Below are 5892 nucleotides of genomic sequence, written 5' to 3'. Positions count from 1 at the left end.
AGATTTTCTATGCTCAGGTACCTCAACTTAATAACATGACTTATTAGTGTTTCATCTAACATGCAACCACCATTATGGCAACAAGGGACACCATCCAATATAATTCAAGCATATCAAGCTATATCCATATGGCTACCTCTATGTCTTATCTCACTGTGAAGCATTTCAAAACAAGCACATCTTTTATTCTTCTCATCCTATCAAGATGCCAGTGCTTGTTGCTAATAATTCCTGGAACCATGTAGCTTTATATTCACTGCAGATAGAGTATTGATAATAAATGAAGAAAATAGCCTCAGTCACATCTTGCTTATTCGACAAATGGGATCAGTGAGATTTCTTACAACTCAGAAGATGGGTTATCTCCTTCTCCTGCTCCGTCATCTTGGAGGATGCACTTTCAGAACATTCTGTTTTCTTGTATGGAAAATGTTCTGTGTTTCCCTCCTGTTACTGATATAGCCAGTACTGATAAATGATGCCCTCTTCAGTTATAAAAGGAAAATGAAAGCAATTAGTTTAAAAGATAACATTGAGCTCAGCCTTTTCCAAAGGAGAATGAAAATCATCCACATTCTGTTCTAAAAAAATTAAAAGACACAAACAATATACTTCTATCACTGAATTTATCCTCTATAACTAATGAGGCACAATTCTCACTGCAGAAATGGGTGAACAGGACTTGTTCCTAAGACAACTCAGGAAATCATGAAATGGGTTGGTGAAAGACTGACTTGGTGATGTATGCAAGACATCTCAAGGAATTTCATCATCCTTACTAGTCTGGAGGGACATGAGAAGATAAAAGTCTCAACAACCTGCTACACTTCATTATGAAGATAGCAGAAAATTATTTTTGACTCATAACACCTTGGGAAGAGATACTCAGAAAAGTTTGTCCTTGCATCATGCAAAGTTGGATATCCACAACTGAAGGTAAAATTTTAATTGCATGTCTGAGGGGAAGTGAGGTCACAGAATTACATGCCTATATCTCAGATATGGGCTTCTGACCTCTACTACATGTCAGGGTCCATAAACTATGGTACTATGATTAGCATCTTGGCAAGAAAAACAGCACTTGAAGTGCATCCAGTGGAGTCTGTGAGTCTGAGTCCACAAAGGAATAACCATCAGAAGACTAGCTAAGCATGACTTCCAGAAAATTCAACTTGAAATTGAACAATGTCAGAGGACACCAGCAACTGGAGAAGCATCTGAAGCATGGGCTCAGGTCATAGGCAAAAGGAATGTGAGATAATACACACTTAACACATTCTCGGACATTTTTATGTTCATGATACCATCACTCACTGGAATTCTTGTGGTTTATTTCAAAGGATAATGAAACCTGGAATACAAGGTGTTGAAAACTTGTTTTAAAATGAGTCTACTGCTTAGCCATGATCCTGAGAATCTTTCCTATTAATGATCTGACTCTACAGTCTCACCAGCTGTTCTTCAGAGAGAGCGTGGAAGGTAATTGAGGCCTGAAATACCAACCTGACAGCATAGCCAAATGTAGAGTGCTTAAATAGAAAGTCTTAAAGGTGTCATATGATGCCCTTGACAGAGACAGTGACTGAATCTACCCTTTAAAAAATGTAGTCTGAGATCATAATTAGTCTTGTTCCCTCCTAATGTATGCTCAAAAAACTTTACATAAAAATGTGAACTGTTGTTTACAAATCCAAACACTGAGAATCAGATGTAGACTATCGTGTTTTCACCTACCTTCTGAATTCTACTTTTGGACAGAAATATATAAATATTGGATGAATTTGACAGTTGATGATACAATTTCATGAAGGAGCAAATTGAAAGTTTCTTTACATATTAAACTATAGCTGTGAACCTAATGACTTTTATAAGGAATGCTATATTTTATTTGTTTTCTAATTTTAGAAAGTCAAAGGTGGAAATGTATTCAGTTTAGCATGTGTGTTGTGTGTGTGTGTGTGTATGTGTGTGTGTGTGTGTGAAGCACAAATGCACAACCATGACTCACATGTGTGCCTGGAAGGATCAAAGAGCAGAGGACAGTCTTGGAACCCTAAAACTAGGGATGCAGTTGTTTGTAAGCTACCATTTGTACTGAGTACTAAACTGAGGTTCTCTGGAAGAGCAGCCAGTGCTCTTAAATAATGAGTCATCTCTCTAGCCTCAAGTTCATCATTAGGCACAAAGTGCAAAACATGATCCTGACAAAAGGCAGAATGTATACATAATGCTGGAGTTGGGTGGTTTGCAAACATTACAATCCTGTCCAGAGATCACTGTTTCAGGTACCATTTAAAACTGAAGTATATCATCACATCCATAATCTCAATGTCGTAATATACACCCTATTACCTTGTGCTTACTTTGTTTCTTAAAATTAATATATGGCATGGGAGTAGGATTGGTTTCTATCAGGCGATCATTTTATTTGTTTTATGAGCATAAGTATACATGCACTGTTAAGCAGCATCCAAAAATGGGCCATTTTTAATGTATATACATATATACATACTTCACCTGAGAATGTTTCCTGCAGAGTCATATTTTCTGCTGTACATTAAAATTCCCAGTATGTACTAAGAATTGATACTTAATTCTGAAAAAAAAACATGTATACACACACAGAAATTGATACTACAAAAATTACACAACATCAGTAATTTTGTGGATGTAAAATATGCAATGCCTATAAAATATATGAGGGTGTTCGATTTACAGATGACCTTTAATGATTTTTCAGGTAGTGTTTGAATCCAGTAGCTTCTCAACTTTGTACACTTAAATGGCCTCCCTCATCAGTAACTGAGTATGGATGTGTAAGTGCTTAACTAACATGATCTTATCTCATTTTTCCTTATCTGCTATTTAAAGCCAGAGAAGAAATATCTTCTCATATGTGAATATTGACTAAGTTGTATACACTTCCTATAAAATTAGGGATGGTACATTATATACTCTCAGATTATAATTAATATTTTTGAATCCCTATTTATAAATCAAGGAATCATTCTGCATAAGCCTTATTATGAATATAGAATGTAGGATGTAATATAATGCATACAGCCTTTTATCTTATCATTCCATATGAGAATTCTAAAAACACAAGATTTGAGAGCATGGAATCCAGTGGCATTGTGATAAGTGCGATCATCTTATCACAGACTGAAGTTGGGACCCTGGCAACTCCTTTTTACTCTACCATTATCTGATGCTTTACTTGGAGGGGCGCAAGTTAAAGTTCACAGACTGGATTCTGCAGCACTTGATTGTAGCCAACTTCTTAACTCTCCTGTGTAAAGGAGTTCCCCACACAGTGTCAACTTTTGGAATGAAAGACTTCCTCAATGACATTGGGTGCAAACTGATCTTCTATCTTCATAGAATAGGGAGGGGTGTGTCCATCAGCAGCACCTGCTTTCTGAGTGTCTTCCAGGCCGTCACCATCAGTCCAAAGGCATCCAGGTGGTCACAGCTTAAAGTCAAGTTTCCCATTTACATTGCTTCTTGTGTGTATATGAGCTGGATCCTTTCATTCATGGTAAACATAGCTGTTCCCATATACATGACAGCAAGACCAAACAATAGCAACATTACACGCCTAAGGGTGTATGAATTCTGTTATACTGTTCATTATGACAAGGTCACTGACATTCTCAATGCAATATTTCTCTCTGTTCCTGATGCATTGTTCATGTTGCTGATGCTTTGTTCCAGCGGCTACATGGTTTGTATTCTCTACAAACATAAGCAGAGAATGAAGCACATTCACAGAAGCAACTTTTCCTTCAGGTCCTCCCCTGAGATCAGAGCCACAAAGACCATTCTGCTCTTGGTGAGCACCTTTGTCTTCTTTTACACAATTTCTTGCCTCTTACAAATTAACATGTCTCTTGCACATAATCCAACCTCATTATTGGTGAACTTGGGTTTTATTGTAGCTGCAAGTTTCCCAACGGTGTGTCCCTTTTTGGTGATCTGCCATTAATTTTGTCAGTCTTCACTCTGTTCTGCCTATACAGGAAAAAATATATCCTAACCATATCAGTAAAAACAGGATTGTATGGTTGTAAATAATCTATGTATTTCATTCAAAGTACATCTACATATTCAATCATGTCACAAAAGCAGGTGGTGGGCATTCATGCAATAATCTGTAAAATTACAAATAGTGAATATAATATAAATTTTATTTTGCATATCCTATAGTTTGTCACATAAACAATATTAATCAACTTTTATAGATAATGTCATGCTTTGTAAAACAATGTTTTGGTTTACAATATATTTTGTTGATATTTATCTTTTTCTACAGCAACAGGCTAAAATTTATTGCACAAGTTTTTTCTAAGTTACTTCTGTTGCCAGAAAAATTTACAAATGATCGTAGTCAAATAGTTTAATTACCCATATTCTCTGAACTGAAAACATTAAGACATAATAGGTTTTGACTAACAAAAACACCTGCATGTAAGTATAGTAATAAAGACACAGGGGAAGGTTTTACCAAGCAATGGACACTAAAGTTGAGGTCTGTGAATTCTTGGGTTTTGTTTTTTACAGCCAATACTATTCCCTATTTATTAAGGTATAATTGACACTGAAATGTCATTTTTATATTCTAACTTGTGATAATTTCCTACATATATCTTATACTTATATGTTATACATATATTATATATATTATATATAATGCATATATATTCAATGAAATTTTGATTCCTATAATCAAATTATGTGACATATTGTGCGGGGAAGTTTTATGTAAACAATACAGACAGAGTAATTTGGAAAATGAGAACCTCAATGAAGAAAATACCACCAAGAGTTTGCCCTATTTTCAGACTGTCGTGCATTTCCTAGATTAATGTGTGATGTGAGCGGGTACTGCTCTCGGTGAATGGTGTAATCCCTTGAGAGTTGGTATTCATGGATATAAGAAAATTGTGCAAGCCATGGGAAGGAAGCCTGTAATCATCACTCTTCCATGATTTCTGCTTCAGTCCTTGATTTTAGTTACCTGCCTCAGGTGCCTGCCCTTCCTTCCATCAGCAATAAACTATTGCTTGGAAGTGTAAGATAAACATGAATGTTTTCCTCCCCAAATTTTTTTTTGTCATGGTGTTTTGTCATAGCTATAGAAAGTCTGAAACCCATGACTCTAAAATCAATATTTTGAGATACAAGATTCTAAGATGTGTATTTTTTCAATATGATTTAAATGTTTTTTATTGTCCAGATTCTATCCAATTTCTGAATGTTCCACATCCCATGCATACTACCCCTATCTCCATGAGGATGTCCTGACCCCACAATCCCCCAACCAAGTAGACAACTCCACACCCTAGGGCCTTAAATCTCTACAAGGTTAGGTTCATATTCTCTAACTGGGTCCAGATTTGGCAGTCCTCTCCTGTGTATATCTTGGGGGCCTCATTTCAGCTGGTGTATGCTGCCTAGTTGGTGGACCACTGTCTGAGAGGTCTCAGGGTTCCACATTATTTGAGACTGTTAGTCCTCCGAGAGGGAAGTCCTCCTCCTGAGCTTCTTCCAGCTTTTCCCTAATTCAACCACAGGGGTCACCATCTCCTGTCCTTTAGGTGGGTGTAAATATCTGAATCTGACTTTTTCAGCTGTTTCTTGTGTCTTTCAGATGGTAGTCATGATACACAAATTTTTGTGAGCACACCATAGCATCATGAGTTCCCTCTCATGCTGTAGGACATTTCATCTAAGGTCTCTCCTGTTGAATCCTGAGACTCTTTCCCCTCCCAGGTCTCTGATACATTTTGGAGGGTCTATCCACCTCCTACTTCCAAAGGTTCCCTGTTTCCATTCTTTTTGCTGGTTATCAGGGCTTCAGTCATGTTCCTCCTACCCAATACATGATAGTTT

At 36.8% G+C, this 5892-nt stretch overlaps 1 pseudogene; it reads left to right on the top strand.

Moving 5' to 3' along the window:
* Positions 1-3116: 3116 nt before the first annotated feature.
* LOC127673796 (vomeronasal type-1 receptor 4-like) lies at positions 3117-3985 on the top strand (annotated as a pseudogene).
* Positions 3986-5892: the final 1907 nt, after the last annotated feature.

Source organism: Apodemus sylvaticus, chromosome 23 (assembly GCF_947179515.1).
Source record: "Apodemus sylvaticus chromosome 23, mApoSyl1.1, whole genome shotgun sequence".
Taxonomy (NCBI): Eukaryota; Metazoa; Chordata; class Mammalia; order Rodentia; family Muridae; genus Apodemus; species Apodemus sylvaticus.
The sequence above is the reverse complement of the archived record's forward strand: the minus strand, read 5'-3'. Positions and strand labels throughout refer to the sequence as shown.